The sequence below is a fragment of the Gorilla gorilla genome, chromosome 9, assembly GCF_029281585.2.
Source record: "Gorilla gorilla gorilla isolate KB3781 chromosome 9, NHGRI_mGorGor1-v2.1_pri, whole genome shotgun sequence".
In the NCBI taxonomy this organism is placed as follows: domain Eukaryota; kingdom Metazoa; phylum Chordata; class Mammalia; order Primates; family Hominidae; genus Gorilla; species Gorilla gorilla.
This window is the reverse complement of record NC_073233.2, coordinates 50,889,051-50,908,017: the sequence shown is the minus strand read 5'-3', so window position 1 is coordinate 50,908,017 and position 18,967 is coordinate 50,889,051. Positions and strand designations below refer to the sequence as shown.

General features: G+C 51.3%; 1 pseudogene; it reads left to right on the top strand.

Moving 5' to 3' along the window:
• Nucleotides 1–2,479: 2,479 nt before the first annotated feature.
• Nucleotides 2,480–3,393, top strand: LOC101151488 (large ribosomal subunit protein eL8-like; annotated as a pseudogene).
• The last annotated feature ends 15,574 nt before the right edge of the window (nucleotides 3,394–18,967 follow it).

Sequence of the window (18,967 nt, the reverse complement as noted above, 5' to 3'; positions counted from 1 at the left end):
TATATCCTTGCAGTTTCTCTTGGTTTCATTAGGTTTACATGGATTCAGAGAGCGACCTTTTTCCTAAACTCATCTTCAAAGTCTAGGGATCCTTGACTCTAATCCTCATTGCCCCAACCAAAACCTCCACGTTTTACTCCACTGCTATTTCTCAGCAAGTTACCTCCTCCTCTTTGAGCCCTGCCTCGACCTGTAAAGTAGGAAAAGTGAACTCAGCAACAGTGAGGCAAAGTGCAGATGAGTGTTCACAGGTCAAGAGCTTTCAGCTTTACAAGAATAATAACATTTAATAACAGATAATGAGGAGGAGGATGGTAATAGAAATGGTAATGCAATGGTAGCTGTAATGGAGATAGAGATCTGCTGTTTCTGATGGTGATGGAGGAAATGGTGATAGATAGTTGTTAGAGTTGTTATGAGAATGAAAATGGTGGTGTTACTAGTGACACTGATGATGGGAGAGGTGGTGATAACATTGATGGCAATGATAACAATGCTGATGATGGTATCTGATGAGAATTATGTGGTTGCTATGGTGATGAGGATGGTAATGGTATTTGCTATGGTGGTGATGATGGAGATGGTTGCTATGGTGATGACGATGGAGGTGGCAGTTGCTATGGCAATGATGATGCAGATGCTGGTTGCTACAGTGATGATGGGAGTGATGACTGTAGTGATGAGAAGAATGGTGAAGTGTGATGGTGAGGTAATGAGAGGTCATTATGGTGATGATAATGATAGTGGTGGTGGTGATAGTGATGATTGTGTTGCTGATGATGGTGGTGATCCTGAAGACAACAATGGTAATGCAAGAATGGCATTGACATTGGTGGTGTTAATAGCTATATCGATGGGAGCTCTTTTTATGGCTGGATATAGAATTGTGAATAACTTCCCCCTGGCCATGGATCACCTTTTCTTCATGAGATGACAGCTAGATTTATAATTCCAGATCTGATCTGTTCAACAGTTCCTGGACTCATATATGCATTTTTATGTCTCATCTCTTCTCATGCAACCACATGTGGAACTCTTGTTCCCTTTAGCATCTGCCCCACACCTGTTCCTCCTGTCATCCTCATCTAAGTAAGTCACAGCACCATTCATCCACGGTGCAAATTCTAGGACATACCCTTGGTTCCTTCCTTTGACATATCTTCCCCATCCACCCCGATTTCCAGCCCTTCAGTAAGCCCAGCCACCTCTACCTTCCAATGCTTTTGATCTGCCTCCTTCCACCCTTTTGTTCCAAGTCACCATCATCGCCCTCCTGGCTTAATGCAATCATCTCCTAACTGGACAACTCAACTCCCTGGTTTCAGTCTTTTTTATTTTTATTTTTTATTTTTGGAGATAAGGTCTCACTCTGTTGTCTGGGCAGGAGTACAGTGGTGTGATCACGGCTTACCACAGCCAGCCTCCAACTCCTGGGCTCAAGTGATCCTCCCACCTTAGCCTCCTGAGTAGCTGGAACTACAAACGTGCCACCACACCCAGATAATTTTTTTTTTTTTTTGCTTTTTTGGTTTGTTTGTTTTTTTTAGAGACAGGGTCTTGCTATGTTGCCCGGGATGGTCTCCTGGCCTTGAGTGATCTTCTCACCTGGGTCTGCCAAAATGCTGGGATTATGGGCGTGAGCCACCACACTTAGCCTGGCTTTCACTCTTGCCACCTTACAATCCTTCTCCTCTCAGCAGTCAGAGTGATAACTTTACAAATGCAAATCAGACCTTATCATGTTTCTGCCCCAAACTTTCCTACAGTGTTTTATTGCCCTGGACAAAAATCAAAGCTTTTTTTTTTTTTTTTTTTTTTTTTTCTCTCTAGGCATGTGCTCTAACCCCTGCCTAGTTGTCTGACCTCCTCTCCTCTCATGCTTCAGTCACACTTTCTGTTTCTCTAATGCCCCAAGCACCTTCCCACCTTGGGGCCTTTGCATCTGCCATTCCCTCTGCCAGAAACACTCAGTTCCTAGATCTGCACAGCCAGTGGCAGCGTAAGAATTCAAACTAGCTGTGTTGGCCTCTCTCAGCACATTGCTTTGCTTTATCTGCCCTATGATATTTATCACGATCTTCATCTTATTTACTTATTAGGTCATTATTAGACCCCGTCCCACAACAAGAGTGTAAGCCTCATAAAAGCAGGACCTATGTCCTTGTTTCCCACTGTGTCCTCAGCATTGAGAACAGTGAATAGTAGATGTTCTACAAATGGCTGTGAATAAATTGATTGGCTTAAGAGACAAATTAGACACATACCTCACTCCAAGTAAGTTAAAAATCAAGCTTATGACCACATGATCTCCTCAGTGAACACAGATCATCCTTCCTCCTCTGCTCTTGTGCCCTCTACTCCCTCCCCAGTTCACCTCCCAAATCTGATCACAGCTTCTGGTTTGAGTTCCTTGCTCCACCCCTAGAATAACCATTGCAACACATAAATCTATTTTCTTCTGCTCCTCCACCTTCCCAAGATGCCAAGAGGAAAGAAGCGCGGGGGGAAGAAAGTGGCCCCGGCCCCTGCTGTCATGGAGAAGCAGGAGACCAAGAAAGTAGTGAATCCCCTCTGTTAAGAAAAGGCCTAAGAATTTTGGCACTGGACATCCAGCCCAAAAGTGACCTCAGCTGCTTTGTGAAATGGCCCTGCTATATCAGGTTGCAGTGGCAGAGAGCCATCCTCTATAAGCGGCTGAAAGTGCCCCCTGTGATTAACCAGTTCACCCAGGACCTGGACCACCAGCTACTCAGCTGCCTAAGCTGACCCACAAATACAGACCAGAGACAAAGCAAGAGTAGAAGCAGAGGCTGTTGGCCCAGGCTGAGAAGAAAGCTGACAGCAAAGGGGCATCCTCACTAAGAGACTACCTGTCCTTCAAGCAGGAGTCAACACCGTTACCCCTTGATGGAGAACAAGAAGGCTCAGCCAGTGATGACTGCATGTGAACAGACATTTGGTTGCCAGCCTGCTGCTTCCCGCAGAGAAGAGTGTGCATGCTAGGCCAATCATCTCTCAGCAGGTAGCTTGGAGACAATGGGCCTAACCATTTTGAGTAGCACTTGACATGACGAGGATCCCATTGAGCTTGTTGTCTTCCTGCCTGCCCTGCATTGTAAAATGTGGGTCTCTGATTGCATTATCAAGGGGAAGGCAAGACTGGAACGTCCAGTCCACAGGAAGACCTGCACCACTGTTGCCTTCACACAGGTTAACTCAGAAGACAAAGGAGCTTTGATGAAGCTGGTGGAAGCTGTCAGGACTAATTACAACGACAGATATGATGATATCCGTCGTCACTGGGGAGGCAATATCCTGGGTCCCAAATCTATGGCTTGCATTGCCAAGTTGGAAAAGGCAAAGGTTAAAGAACTTGCCACTTAACTGGGTTAAATGTACACTTCCGTTTTCTGTACATAAAAATAATTAAAATGATACAAATTCTCCTTTAAAAAGAATTTTCCCTCTTCCCTGCTTAAGACCTATCAATGTCATGTATGCACTGATTTCCACACTGGGGTCGGCAGCTTTTGATAGTTCCTTAGGAATCCAGAGGAGGTGGGGGATGGGCAGAGCAAGTGTGGTTCCTAACTTCACATCCCCCCAACCCCTACTACCAGAGAAACCTTACTTGTACCAGGTGTACAGCGAGGCAGTATAACCTTGAGATGAAGGTCAAGGCTTCAAAGCCAGGCGGCCTGCATTCAAAACCTGACTCTGCATCTTTCAAGCTGCATGACCCTGGCCAGGTTACTCGCATTCTCTGATCATTAGTCTCCTTATCTGTACAGCGAAGCTAATGTTGTACCTGCCTCCTAAGGGTTGTTGGGAGGAATAAATGAGTTCATTCGGATAAGGCACTCAGGACCATGCCTAGCACACAGTAAGTGCTCGCTAAGTGTTGGCTATTATTGTCAATTACTTTTTTTGATTTTGCTTTTGGTTTTCTTGATGACAGGGTCGCACTCTGTCATCCAGGCTGGGGTGCAGTGGCGCAATCTCAGCTCACTGCAGCTTTGACCTCCAAGGCTCAAATAATCCTCCCACCTCAGCCTCTGGAGTAGCTGGGACCATAAGTGCATGCCACCACACTCTGCCAACTTTTGTATTTTTGGTCGGAGGAGACGCAGTTTCGCTACGTTGCCCAGGCTGGTCTCAAACTCCTGAGCTCCGGCAATCCTTCTGCCTTGGCCTCCCAAAGTGTCGGGATTACAGGTGTGAGTCACTGCACCTGGCCTATTAACTACATTTTCATACAGGAATTTATTTCCACTGATTAAAAGGGGGGAAAAAGTGAAAACCATTGGTTTTCATACTTTACATTGCAATTATTGCTATGCACCTTCTATATTTGGCTGGAAATCTCTTGTGGGGTAAAGACCAGGTTTCATTCAGTGTCTCTGACACCTTAGAGCCGCTGCGTCTTGCAGGCCTTCAATAAACACGCATCAAGGGAGGAAGGAAGCCAGGCAGTGAATGTGCCCCTGGCCTTAGCATGTCGTGCTCACATATCTCCAGCAGGTGTCGCCCTTTTCTCTGAAACGGCCGTCTGGGCCCTGCTCACTGCTGTCCAGGCCCACTGACGGTCCGATGAGACCTGAGGATGCCGTGGGCCCAGCAGATCCGAGTTGTTCTGCGTCGGGGAGGAAGGAGGCCCTGGGAGAGGTGCGAAAAACCTCACTAGAGCAGGCCACAGGCTGCTTGGAGCCTCCAGGCTTGAGTTCTACTCCCAGCGGGGGACACCAGGAGCGCCCATTTCCTCTCTGAGCCTTGGTTTCCTCCCCTCCAAAGCGGGGGCAATCCTGCTACGACGGGACATCGGGATGTTGTCAGGCCACACCTGACAGTTGATAGGCGTTGGATTTGCGGTTTTGTTTCTTTGTTTTTAAGTTGCACCTCCCAGGGAAGTCCAGGGGCATCTCCAGACTTCCCCAGCACACGGATTCTGCCTCTCTGAGGGACGGCGAAATGAAAAACTCAGCAGCCTGGAATTCTGAGAAGGGAGAAACCAGGAGTGAAGAACACATGGAGCTGCGTAGGTTCCTACGGAAGATGCCAGGAGAGCCAGTGGTCCAGGGGGACCACACCTTGGACACACTCTTCTGCGCTGGCGTGAGCACATCCGGATAGGCTGCAGGTCTCTTTTCCTCAGAGGCAGAGGCGCTGGAGTTACATGGATAGGGAGGTGGAGGTGGCGCTCCTCTGTCACCGCAGTCCCCTCAGCCTCCTTGGCTGTGGCTCAAGCAAGTCCCTTCCCCTCTCTGGGCCTTTCTCTCTGTGAAATGGGGCTGGCCTGAGTCGGGCATTTTCAGGCTTTGCAGTAGAGGCCTGACTCTGCCACACCCAGTGGGGAAGACAGACACGGAGGCAGACAAAGAAAGCCGTTGGAGCCTAGGATGACGGGACAAGGACCTCACTCCCTTGGCCACCCCTCCACTGCAGTGATCCTAAGTGGCTCAAACCATGGGCTAGCTCTCCAAGGCTCTTTCTTTTTTTGAGAGGGAGTCTCACTCGGTCGCCCAGGCTGGAGTGCAGTAGCATGATCTCAGCTTACTGCAACCTCCACCTCCTGAGTTCGAGCAATTCTCCTGCCTCAGCCTCCTGAGTAGCTGGGACTACAGGGATGCGCTACCACATCCGGCTATCGATTTTTTGTATTTTTAGTAGAGATGGGGTTTCTCCATGTTGGTCAGGCTGGTCTCGAACTCCTGACCTGGTGATCCACCCGCCTTGGCCTCCCAAAGTGCTGGGATTATAGGCGTGAGCCACCGCACCCGGACCTACAAGGCTCTTTCTAAGCGCAAGTCTTCATGACACTGCAGTCCTCTTCCCGGTTCACCTCAGCTGTCCTCCCACAGGCCTCGCCCCACATCCCTAGGCCTCCAGGGATGTCCTATCTCCCTGACCTCTCCCCACACTCACAGGCCCAGGGAATGTGAGGTTTGGAAGGGGGCCCACGGAGGGGGCTGCTGGCTTCATCTATCACCCGGATGGATGGGGAAACTGGTCCAAGGTCCCATAACTCCCAGGGCAGAGCTAGGTCCTCCCTGACAATCTGCACCCCACCTCTGACCCTCAGACAGAGCCTCTCTCCAGGCCTGCATGAGAGCGGGCCAGATGTTCGTGGGTGCTGGGCTTAGTGTCAGGGCCAGCAGGAGGCTGGCCCGCCCCACAGGGTCGCCGCCCTTGCACTTCCCCTCCCAGCAGCTAATTAGCTCCAGGCCAGGTCCACCAGAGCTCCCAGGATGCTCCTGAGCTGGGACCTCACCCCGCCTGCTGAGGTCACAGCCCCCCCTGCCCGCCCTTGCTTCTCTTCCAGGCTCATCTCTCGCCCCTCAGACACCCTCCTCCTTAGCTCCCCTTTCATTCCACAGAAAAGGGGCAAGAAGCTCCGAGTCGAGATCACACAGCAACACAGAGGCAGAGCCCGGAGGAGACCTGCCCCAATTCTCAGCCCAGCGCGCCCACCCTTCCCACCCGCGGACGGTAACCCGGAGGGTGGGTGACGGTTCTACTCCTGTCTCCACCACCTCCCAGCTGCGTGACCTTGAGAAAATTACTTCCCCTTTGTGACCCTCAGTCTCTTCATCCCTAACAGGGATAATAACAGTTGTTGATGATAGGAATATAACCAACAATATTAAATGTCCTCAACACATGAATATTAAATGAGATAAAATGTATAAGCACCCAGCACCTTACATACATATTGCTAGATCCTTTCTTTTCTCTCTCTCTCTCTTTTTTTTTTTTTTTTTTTTTTGAGACGGAGTCTTGCTCTTGTTGCCCAGGCTGGAGTGCAGTGGCATGACCTCGGCTCACTGCAACTTCTGCCTCTCAGGCTCAAGCAATTCTCCTGCCTCAGCCTCCTGAGTAGCTGGGACTACAGGCACCCGCCACCATGCCTGGCTAATTTTGTGCATTTTTGGTAGAGACGGGGTTTCACCATGTTGGTCAGGCTGGTTTCGAACTCCTGACCTCAAGTGATCTGCCTACCTTGGTCTCCCAAAGTGCTGGGATTACAGGTCATCCCGGAGCTTTCCTGAGTCCTTGTGGGCTGCACCTCCTCCCTCTTCTGCGTCATAACATTCTCTGGCTGAGCTTTTCCTGCAGGCCTCATCACTTGCTCCCTGTGTCCAGCTCGGGGCCAGGCACAGGTGGTGTCCATCTCCCACTCCCATCTCTGCCTGTCCTCACTACATCATGTCCCTCCTGAACCAAACTCCTTCTCCAACTCACTGGCCAAGGAAAATAATAATAATGACCACAACAGCATTTATTATGAAAGCTAACATGTATTGAGGACTGACAATCCAGGCCCTATTCTAAGCACTTTTTTGTATTAGCTCATTTAATCGGTCCCCATTTTACAGATGGGGAAACTGAGGCTCAGAAAGATTTAAGCAGTTAGCCCAAGGTCATACAGTGGGGACATAGTAAAGCCAGCCTTCAGCCCCAGCCCAGGCCAGTTCCAGTGCCTGGCCTTTTAGGAAGCCCTTTTGCTATAGGCAGGGGTCCACGTTAGACATAGCTTAGCTCCCCCTTCCTGGCCACCACCACGAGGCAACCCAAAACTCGGGACCCCACGCAAGGCTGAGCATTGCACAACCCCAGCAGGTACCATTTCATGGAAGGCAACACAAGGAGCGCCCCCAGGAGTTGTACCACCCATTGGCCTAGCCCGGGGTGAGCGTTGAGGGTCCTCCTGCCCTGCCCAGACTTCTGCCGGCTTCTCCTGTCCTCACTGGAATTCTGCCATCTCGCAGCTGCCTTGGGAATTAGCTGTGCCCAATCGGCTTGCAGGCTATTTAGGTACCTTCCTACATACCCACCAGGCCTGGCCTCTGAACGGGACAGCAAGGTTTCAGTACAGCTAAAACCCAGCCCTGCCCTCGAGGCGCCCAGATCCTCCAGTTGTCCATGCATAGGAGCAGAGGCAGGTCCATTCCAAACGTCTATCAACCCTCCCTCCAACTGGATGCCTGATCAGACCCTCCCTCCGTCTCATCTGCACCGACTTCAGCCCCCACCAGGGACCATCTCACCTGGCTGGGGCAGGAAGCAAGGCAAGACAAAGTGCAGATGTATGGAATGAAAAGGGGGAGGTAAGGGAAAGGGATCCCTCTGGGGTATTTACAGACCACTTAGATCACGTCTTGAGCTGCTTTAGATGCCTCTGTGTTCAGCTTGGAAACAGAGCAGGAAAGAGACCTAGAGAGCCCCAAAGTGTGCTCCAGGGAAGGTCAATATTCACATCCCGGAGTTCCGCAGGCTGACTTCAGAGAGCTATAAAGACCCGGCACTACTTAGCATAGAGTCACCAAGCCAGAGAGTTGTTGAGAGTTGTCACTTTACTCTTTTCCTTTCTTCTGATTAAACCAATGAGGAAGTTTCTATTTGCTGTCCCTCCAACCTGAACCTTTCTCAAGGCTCTAAACCTTCCCTGCTAACAGCAGTTTCCCTGGCAATGGGTGGCACCAGATAGCTAAAGTTTCCTTTCAAATAGAAATAAAGCAGAGGGATGGTCATTTTAATGAACACCTAGTATGCATCAGGCACACAGCAACCTTATTCTACAGGCTCAGAGAGGTTAAGTTACTTGCCCAAGGTCACACGGCTAACGAAAGAGGTCCAGGTTCCGACCTGGGCTTATCAGACTCCCAGTTCATCTTTATCTTGTTTCTCTTCCTCCCTCACCTCAGCTCCTGTTAGCTCTTTGATCTCAGCTCCTGTTCATTCCTCAGATCTGCTGGCAGTCCTGCCTCAGGGCCTTTGCACTTGCTGTTTTCTCCACCTGGAATGCTGTTTTCAGATGCCCAGACGTCTCACTCCCTTGCATCCTTCCTCGATTTACTCAAACTCACATCCAGACCATCCCTGACCATCGTGGGTAAGGTAGTGACCCTTCCCCTGCTCGCTTTTCTTGGTCAGTGCCTCTACTACATGTTATTTTACTTATTTTCTCTCTGCCTCCACTAGTGTGTGAGCTCCACAAAAGCAGTGACTTTGTCTGTTTCTTGTTAACTGCTTTATCTCCAGCACCAGCACAGCACCTGGCTCATGGGAGGAGCTCAGTGAAGGTTTGTTAGATGAATGAACTGGAAGAGAGAGCAGAGCATGGGATCCTGGGCTCTGGCACAGTGCAGTTTCCAGTAAAGCCAATAACACTGTTTTGTTTTCATCATACTTCTTTTCTGGTTACCTTTTATTTCTTTTTTATTTTTATTTTTTATTTTTGAGATGGAGTCTCATTATGTCACCCAGGCTGGAGTGCAGTGGCGCAATCTCGGCTCACTGCAAGCTCCGCCTCCTGGGTTCATGCCGTTTTCCTGCCTCAGCCTCCCAAGTAGCTGGGACTACAGGCGCCTGCCACCATGCCCGGCTAATTTTTTTGTATTTTTAGTAGAGACGGGGTTTCACTGTGTTAGCCAGGATGGTCTCCATCTCCTGACCTCGTGATCTGCCCACCTCAGCCTCCCAAAGTGCTGGGATTACAGGCGTAAGCCACCATGCTCGGCCCCTTTTATTTCTTATGGCAAATGATACTGATTATTTTTTTCATTTGTAGGAGTGATATAATTTTTTTTTGAAATAGGGTCTCACTTTGTCCCCCAGGCTGGAGTGCAGGGGTGCAATCACTACTCACTACAGCCTCAACCTTCCTGGGATCAGGTAATCCTCCCAGCTCAGCCTCCAAAGTAGCTGGGACTACAGGTGAGCACCACCATGCCCAGCTAATTTTTGTATTTTTTTTTTTTTTTTTTTAGAGGCAGGATCTCACCATGTTGCCCAGGCTGGTCTTGAACTTCTGGGCTCAAGCAGTCTGCCCACCTCAGCCTCTCAAGGTGCTGGGTTTATAGGCATCAGCCACAGTGCCCAGCAATATAAATTTACCTTTTAAAATAAATGTATTTAATTGGAAAAGGTACATTTATTTAAAGAATAATATTTAATAAAGAGAGTTACAGGTGGGCATGGCAACAATCGGGAAGGTGGGACAGGAATAACCATGGCTGCATGATTGCTGGAGCCAAGGCCTTCTGTCTGTTAGATGGGGAAGCTGAGGCCAGAGGGCACATGATTTGTTCAAGGTCACACAGCACGCTAATGGCAAGTGAGCATTTGCATGCTGGTCTTGTGGTTCCAGATGTGGCTTTTCTATTTTCCTTCTCAATTCTCTGTTCCATCCATCCGTGGACACTTAGGGGAGGAGACTGCCTAGGGGCCAGCCTGTGCTGAAGACAGTAGGACTGAGGATATAGTTTTTTTGTTGTTTTTTTTTTAATGGCTTTGTCTCCATCACCAGAGCAATGCCTGGCACGAGATAGGAGATCCACAAACCCTTATTAGGTGCAGGAATAGAAGAGAGAACAGAAGACTTGGAACCCCAAATCCCACCCTGAGGAGCCCCCAGTGAGCTGAGGAGTCAAGACCAGGCCTGTGGCAACAAAGTCAGGCTATGGAGGTCACATCTCCAATCTCCCTCTCACATCCAATCCAGGGAGTGGGTGCCCCTGTGCAGAGGAGCAGGGGATGTGGTGGGTGCTGGAAATGGGGAGGTGCGCATGCCTTTTAGGACCTGGGGAGAGGCATGGGCCTCATGGGGCTGACTGGGTTACAGAAAGCAGCCAAGATGGTGGAGGGTTCCTTCTTCCTGGGGACTCCCATGCCTTGGGCAGCACAGAGCGGTAGTGAAGTCTCAGGCCTCCGAATCTGACAGCTCTGACTTTGAGCCCAGCATCTGCCACTCACCAACATCATCTTCTTTATCTTCCTCATCATCTTCCTCTGTCTCTGAAGGGCTGATGTCAGGACTAAATACTTACTGCACCATCTGGTTGGAAGACAGAGCTAGGAAAATGCTAATGGCTGGTATTTTAGGGTAGGGGTCAGGTTCAAGGATGGGTTAAGGGCACCGGGATGTCTGCTCTGCACATTTCTTGACAACAGCTCTCTAAGGGTGTCCATTTCCATTTTCAAGAAGAGTCAGTGACATTCAAAAGCCCTATATAGTCCTTTGGAGTTGGGACTGGGGAGGTGGGAGGCTGGGAGGCTGAATCGGGGCCTGGAGAGAGCCCAGAAGTAAAGGGGTGATGGAAACAGAGGCTCCAAGGGGTCAACCCTGTAGCCATGACTACACAACTGATTGGGGGCAGAGCTGGGACTGGAGGCCAAGCACGTGGGTCCCCTGCCCCACGCTCTGTCCATAGCTCCTAGCTGCTTCTAGACTCAAGAATTAGAAATTCACTTGAATTGGTCGGGCCTTTGAGACATGACAGCTCTTCCTGGCATTGTGGCTGAGTCGGCCCTGAATGACTCTGAACTTGAACCTGAGCCTTGGTATGCCCTTCTGCAGAATGGGGAGAATGGTACTGCCCAGCTCATCTCACTCAGTGTTCTGAAAGTCAAATAATGAAATCATTCTCATTTCCTTTTTCTTCTTCGAATTATCCTGACTATTCTGATTGCTTAGCTGCCTGGTTCAGCCTCTGAAGGTCCAAGGGACACCTGAAGACAGGGCTGATGTCCTGTCCACCTGGAGACTTGGAAAATGGGGTCTTAGGCGCCGGGGCTTGGGGCTCTGCAGAAGCATGAGTAGCATTTTCCCAGGGCCCCGCCTGAGAAGGATTTATGGTTTGGCTTGCAATGTGGTGAACTGCTAAATATGCAGATTATGGGTACAAATCCGGGGGTGGCAGGAAAGGCAGCCAGGCAGGGTGGGGGGCGTGCTGGAGGTCTGGCTGCTCGACCATGTGTGTGGGTGGGGCCCGCTGTTCCAGATGGAGTTGCAGCTGTGCCTGCTGCGAGGTTTGGGCGGGGCTGTAGCACGTGGCCTCTCCTCCACCTCCTCAGCCTCCTCCAGGCCTCCAGGCCAGGCTGGCTCTCCTCATCAGGGAGCAGCCACTGAAACCCACAATTCTGGCTCCTTTCAGTGTCTGGAGAGGTGGGTGGTAGAGAAGAGGGACACCGTCATTGTTCAGATGGGGAAATTGAGACACAAAGACACGGAGTTATGTATCCCTGGCCAATGGCAACTTAGAGGGCAGGCTTGAAACCAAAGGCTGATCTCTTGACCCTGTGCACTGGGCATGGCTGGGCAGGAGGTGGCCCAGGTTCTATTCCAAACAGCCCAGGGAAAAAGGAGCGGCCATTGTCCTCAGAGATGCTAAGACGCCCCTGCCCCAGGTTGCTGGCTCCAATGTGGTGGGGTTGTCAGAGACATTTGAACTAGAGCTACTCCATCTTGAATAGGGGCTGGGTGAAATGAGGCCAAGACCCACTGGGCTGCATTCCTAGGAGGTTGGGCATTCTAAGTCACAGGATGAGACAAGAGGTCAGCACAAGATACAGGTCACAAAGACCCTGCTATTACAACAGGATACAGTAAAGAAGCCGGCCAAAATCCACCAAAACCAAGATGGTAATGAAAGTGACCTCTGGGCATCCTCACTGCTCATTATATGCTAATTATAATACATTAGCATGCTAAAAGTCACTCCCTCCAGCACTGTGACAGTTTACAGACGCCATGGCAACGTCAGGAAGTTACCCTATATAGTCTAAAAAGGGCAAGAGTTCTCAGTTCCTGGAAATCTCTGCCCTTTACCCAGAAAACTCATGAGAAATCCACCCCTTGTTTGGCATATAGTCAAGAACTATAAGTATACTCATTCGAGTAGCCCGTACTGCTGCTCTGCCTTTGGAGGAGCCATTCTTTCATTCGTCTACTTTATTAATAAACTTGCTTTCACTTTACCCTATGGACTTGCCCCCAATTTTTTCTTGTGAGAGATCCAAGAACCCTCTCTTGGGGTCTAGATCGAGACCCCTTTCCGGTAGCAGACTTGTGACTTGGAACCACATCTGAGCTTCACCACACGAACCCTGTTACCTTTTCAACAGCCCTGGGAAGGGACGCCTTAGGGAGGAAGAGACCTCTGCAATGAACACATGAACACATGGGGAGGCATTTCTTAGATTAGCTGGAAGTTTTATAGAAAACAAAGTCTGGTTGCCTGAGAGGAGAGGAATCAGGATGTTGTCATATTTTAGAGGAAGGATGAGGATGATGGAGCGAGAGGGGAGGCTGAGGTTCCAAAGGGGCCTAAAGAGACTGAGCCTTCCTCTTTTTCAGGTAGGAGAAACGGCACAGAGAGGGGTAGCAATTCGTACAGCACAGCAGTCGAGAGCACAGCAGTCGAGAGCCAACAAACTCAGTATCTCGGGTTCCTTCCTAGACTGCCTGGGGTGAAGGAAGGGGTGCTGAGCACTGAGACCTTAAGCCATCTTATCCCTTTTTTTTGAGATGGAGTCTCACTCTGTCACCCAGGCTGGAGTGCAGTGGTGCGATCTCGGCTCACTGCAACCTCCACCTCCCAGGTTCAGTGATTCTCTTGCCTCAGCCTCCCGAGTAGCTGGCCACCATGCTCAGCTAATTTTTTTGTATTTTTAATAGAGATGGTGTTTCACCATGTTGGCCAGCCTGGTCTCGAACTCCTGACCTCAAGTGATCTGCCCATCTTGGCCTCCCAAAGTGCTAGGATTACAGGCGTGAGCCCCCGCGCCTGGCCTGAAGTCATCTTATTAGCTAAAGTGCAGCTTTGGGTACGGCGTCTCCTTCCTGCCCCAGCCCAGGGCTTCTTCACCTAACCCCTCAACTGGTCCTGAGAATTAAGCAAATTGGCAGTCACCCGGGCTCTCAGAGGGCCCACCCTTCCTCCTGATCCTGCCAGTTCTCATGCCCCCACATACAATACAGAGAAAAATATGCCAGTGAACGCAGCTCTCCCCAGCTTCCTGTTTCTGGGTCCTGGACCCCCCATCCTGTTGGCCTAAAGGGGACCAAGATGGCCTCTGAGAAGCGGGACTATCGAGGCTCAAAGTGGCACACAGTCAAGGTGTAAGGACAAATCCACCAAAAGAAACTAAAAGATAGAACCAGAAACACTGGGCCCTGGGAAAAGAATCCCACTCAGGCATCTGTGTGTGAAAAAGATGTTTTCTCCTTAGAGGAAAATGGCACTTCCCAGAGCACGACTGCTCCAGGTGAAGGCAGAGTCCCCCACTGCGTTCAGCCAAGGTCACCAGAAGGAGGGCAAGAGTGGTGGGGCCTCAGCCCTGACCCTTCCCTCCTTCACAGCAGGGCCGGCTTGTGGATTTCAGTAGCAGGGGCTTCCCGTGCCCCACCCACCCATGGGGATCCACATTCCACCCTTTGAGATTTATTGCTTTGCCAAGGGTGAAGAAAACTAAGCATGAACTGGGAGTCTGATAAGCCCAGGTAGGAACCTGGACCTCTTTCATTAGCTGTGTGACCTTGGGCAAGTAACTTAACCTCTCTGAGTCTGTAGAATAGGGTTGCTGTGTGCCTGATGCATAGTAGGTGTTCATTAAAATGACCATCCCTGTCCTTTGTTTCTACTTGAAGTTTTTGCTGCCTGGTGCCATCCATTGCCAAAATCCATGGGCTCCTTCTTTCCCTAGCAATAACAGACTTTAGGAAAGTGAACAAGTAGCATCAGTAGCCACCAGGCACTGTGCTGGGTGTTTCCATCACTGCAGAGGAAACTGAGGCACAGAGAGAGATGAAGTCACTTGCTCAACATCACACAGCAACTAAGAGACTAAGGAGACTCAAGTCTAGGTCTGTGTAATTCCAAGACCTTGGTCTCTGCAGTCCACCGTGCCATCTGCCTCTTCTTATGATTCACAGACTTCAGACTCAAAATATCAGAGGCATTCTGACAGGAGAGTAAGAAAGTGGCAGTGGCAGGGAAGAGGCTTTGGGGCCTCAAGAATGAGGGCTCAGGCTGGTGAGGCCTGGTGGAGCAGAGGAGGGGAACTCACGGTGGAGGGGGCACCAAGGTCAAAGTATGTCTCCTCATAGCTTTGCAGAGGGAGGTCCCACACCATGCTCCCGGGTGACTCACACGAAGTGCGTTACCAGGGGAGGATCAGGCTGGGGCTGGTAGGGAGCTGAGCTATCCAGGAGGAGACAGGAATGGACCCACACCTCGGACATTCATCTGCCTGGCCCTTTGCTCCCTGGAGGGCAAGGATTTCTCCTTTGCCTTTGGGGGAAACTGGGCACCAATTGTCAAGCTCTAGAGTTAGAGGAGTCTTCTCTGAGCCTCAGAAAGCTTGGTCCCCCACCCCCTCCAGGCTGGCCACAAAAGGAGGGCTTCCATCCTGGGAAAGGACCCCTTCCCCCATGCCACTTGATTGAATTCAGCAGAGCCTTTTATTTCTAATTCAGGAAGTGTCCTGACAATAAAGACATCATCGATATATTAACTCACCTGTTCAAAATTTCAAGCACATTCTGGGGAGAGATTTTCCAAATGGAAAACAAAACTGCAATAAAGTGAACAATGTGGTCCCAGCTGTCATTGCTTTTATGATCGGGCTTTGAGAGGGCGGCACCAGGGGACATGAGAAAAAAACTCGCAAAACAACCCGGAAGGGTGAACTCCCACTGTCAAGACATTCCATAATCGGCCTCCACGCCTGGGCATTGCTTCATTTCCATCTTCCTTTGCAAAGAAATTGCCAAGAAGCAATGGCTATTTGCTATTTGTTCACAGTGGCCGTGCTTCTAACCCTATTGACAACCTTGTGGAAAGGCATTCCAGTGCATTCTGGTATCTGTGAGGTTTCTGGTATCTGTGAGGTTGCTGGTATCTGTGAGGCCTGTTTTGTTGCACACAGAAGCTGTACTAGGATTTATTTGTGGGACCTGGTTCAATTCAGGGCTCACAGTACGCTGTGGAGGAGACAGGTCTCTCCCCATGACATAGGTGAGGAAAGCTAAGGTTTGAAGAGGGACTGGCTTGTCCAATGTCACACAGCTGGAAGGCAGCAGGGTCAGGATGGGGTCCCAAGGGCTCTGACCCGAACCCCCTTGCTGAGAGGAAGCCAGAGGGAGGCGATGACAGAGGAGCGAGGCCCCTGAGGCTCTGGTTTTGGTGGAACTATCAGGGCCCCTCCAGCCCCACACCTTCCTTCACCTTCTGAGTCAAAGTGGAACCAATTTCTCCTTAGTGGGAATTCACGAATTCACACATTCACTCCACAGATATTTACAGAGAATCTTCTAGAAGCCAAGGCTTGTGCTAGTGCAGGGATGGCATCATAAATAAAACACCAAGTGTGGAAAGGTAGCAGGCAGGTCTCCGGCCTTACTGAATTTCAGGGGTCAGGCCCCTCCCACCCGTCGCCCCCAGGGCCCTTCTTGAGGATCTGCCTCAGGTTCTTCTCCACGCAGGAGGAGCAGCCCCCAGACAGGGGTGGGCCGAGGCTGCTGGGGGAGCCTTTGCTGGCTCCCCTTATTGCTCCCCACACCCCACCCGACCTCTGCCCCAGATCCTTATGGTTTCAGCTCTGTCTGGGATAGGCCTGGGGCAAGGGAGCCCCCAGAGAGCCTGGGTCAGCTCGGATGAGGGGGCGGGGAGGAAAGCGGGGCGAGCAGAGGTGTGTTTTGAAATCTGCTTCCTTTTGGCCACGCTTGAACTTCCAAGCGGCAGGGTTTGACTGACAGGCGGGGAGAGGGAGAGCCTGCTCCCCACGGAGCCCGGGGCAGAGATGGAGGGACTCTGCAGGGGCTCAGGCCCGGGGGGCTGCATCCTCTGCCCTTCCTCCCCCTACTCTCAGCAGGGCCTGGAGAAGGGGGTGGGTCTGAGCTCCCTGAGCCCAAAAAGGCCAGGGTTGAGGTGAGGATCTTGGGGTCAGAGACAGAAAAATCTCAGAATCACAGCAGGTCTGAGCCCCTTGGAACGCGTCTGACCACAAAAACAAAAGCCCCATCAACAAGGATGGGTATCATTTACTGAACTCCTGCTGCTCATTCGTCAAAAGCTCAGAACATTGCCCTGTGTGCCTCGTAAATGCTGTAGGCATTTGTGAACCAGTAAATAAGGGGAGCCCTGGGGCTGCCGTTTGTCCTTCCCTCTCAGACAGCGAAGGGATGGATCCTCTCCTTTTCCCTGGCCCTCCCCTGTGTCTCGGGGCTGACTTCTGCCAACTGTTGATATATTTCCCAGGCTCCTTTGCCCGCCGGCTTCCTGTTAGTCTTGGCCAATGGGAAGAACTGGATGGAGATCAGCGGGCGGGGCGGAAGGGAGGAGCCAGGGTCTTCCTCCTCATTTCTCTCTGCTTTAGTGGCAACTTGGGAAGTGGTTGGGTCACCGCCAGGGTTCCAGCTCCCATGGGCAGTGCCCTGCCTGACTGTGGTTCCGGTGTCCCACACCTAGTCCGGTTCCCAGGCTTTGGGTATCGGCACTTTCTCCCCGGTCTCTGGAGTCCCAGGTTGTCACAGCTGCCTGCCGCTGCTTGTCGGTGGGTGGCTCACCATCCCAGTTCAGGCCTTTCAGCTCCTCCAACACCTTCCGAACTAGCTCCCTATATCACATGCCCTCTGTTGAAATACCTGACTTGAGTTCTGGTTTCCTGGCTGGATCTTGACTAAGAGAAGCCCCTACTATGTGCCAGGCTGGGATCCCTGCCTTCAAGGAGCTTACAATCTAGTGCAGAAAGGGCGTTTGTCAAATCATCCCATGAATATGCATAAAAGTTCAGACAGCACCCAGTGCTGTGAAGGCGACTGTCGGTGAGGGAAGACCCTAGAGAGGAGGCTTGATCTCACTTGGGGCCTGGCAGGCGCCTCGAGGAAGGGATGTATGTAAGAGGTAGTGTGTCTGATGCTCTGTGTACACCATTTCTCAACCTTGGGGCAATCCTGCAAGGTCAGGGTCACTGTCCCCGTTTTGTAGATGAGGACATGGAGGCCCAGCGAGGAGCACCATCTCTTGCAGCCTCAGGATCCCAGGGAGACCGGCTGTGACTGGGACTCGGGTCTACCCACTCTTTGCTGCCTACTGTCTGGAACTGACATTTTGCAGAAGAGGGAATCAGCCTAGAGAAGCACAGTGACTCCTTCAGGGCCACCAAGCCAGGGGAAACCAGGTCACCTCGTCCTGGTGTAGATCCTGAAGGCTGCCTCTGCCCTGTGAGATTTCCCATGTCACTGCTCATTTGCACACTCAGCACTTCCTCCTCCTCCTCCTCCCAAGCTTCCTTCCAATTGGCGGCTGAGGCAGCATCAGAAACCACAGTGCTGGGCCCACTGCCAGAGCCTCCCCCTCAGTGACCCCCTTCCCACGTCCTGAGTTTCTGAGACTAGCTCTGTCCAGGGGGAAGCTTTTCCAGCCCTCCCGAGCCCACGTGCACTCGAGAGTATGTGTGAAAACGTGCACTTACCTGGAGCATGTCTTCCCTGTGGTGTGCAGCGAGGGGCAAATAGGGCCCTCTCTAAGATTAGCCCCCAACCCCCCCCCCCCCAAACACACACACTAATTTCCACAAGTATGGGCAGGACTTTCTGCTGAAGTCATCACAGATGGGTGGAGTTCGAGGGTGCTTGGTATCCTGGGGGTTTTCAGGGCAGCGTAGCCCCTGCACCAGGCGCTGCGTGCCTAGGGAGACGCCAACAGCTTGCTGGCTAGGTGGTAGCCAGGCAGGGACGGAGAGCAGGCCCAGAGGGAGCTGGGGAGGCAAGACTCCAGGACATCTGGGCTGGGGGAAGGTGGAAAGTGCAAAATATCCGTGCAGGAGGTGAAGGCCTGGATGTGTAAGGCCCTGAGGTCTCTGACAGGAAGTGAAAACCTCAGGGAACAGGAAGCTTGGCTGGGAACGGGCCGCAAGAGGGAAACTCGGCCACACGGAGAAGCCGGCCGAGGCCTCCTTGAGCAGATGGGGACACTGAGGCTGAGGCAACTGCTTTGCTCAAGGGACTGGGAGTCTTTTTTATTTTCCACCCCACCATTCCTAGATTAAAGCCAGCTGAGAATGTTGCTTCTATGACAGCCCGATTACCTTGGCCTAAATTTTCTAGCGGGTGAGGGGAGGCAGCACTGTGCTAACATAGCCAGCTTTTTTTTTGTTTTTTTTTTTAACTTTTTTAGTGACAGGG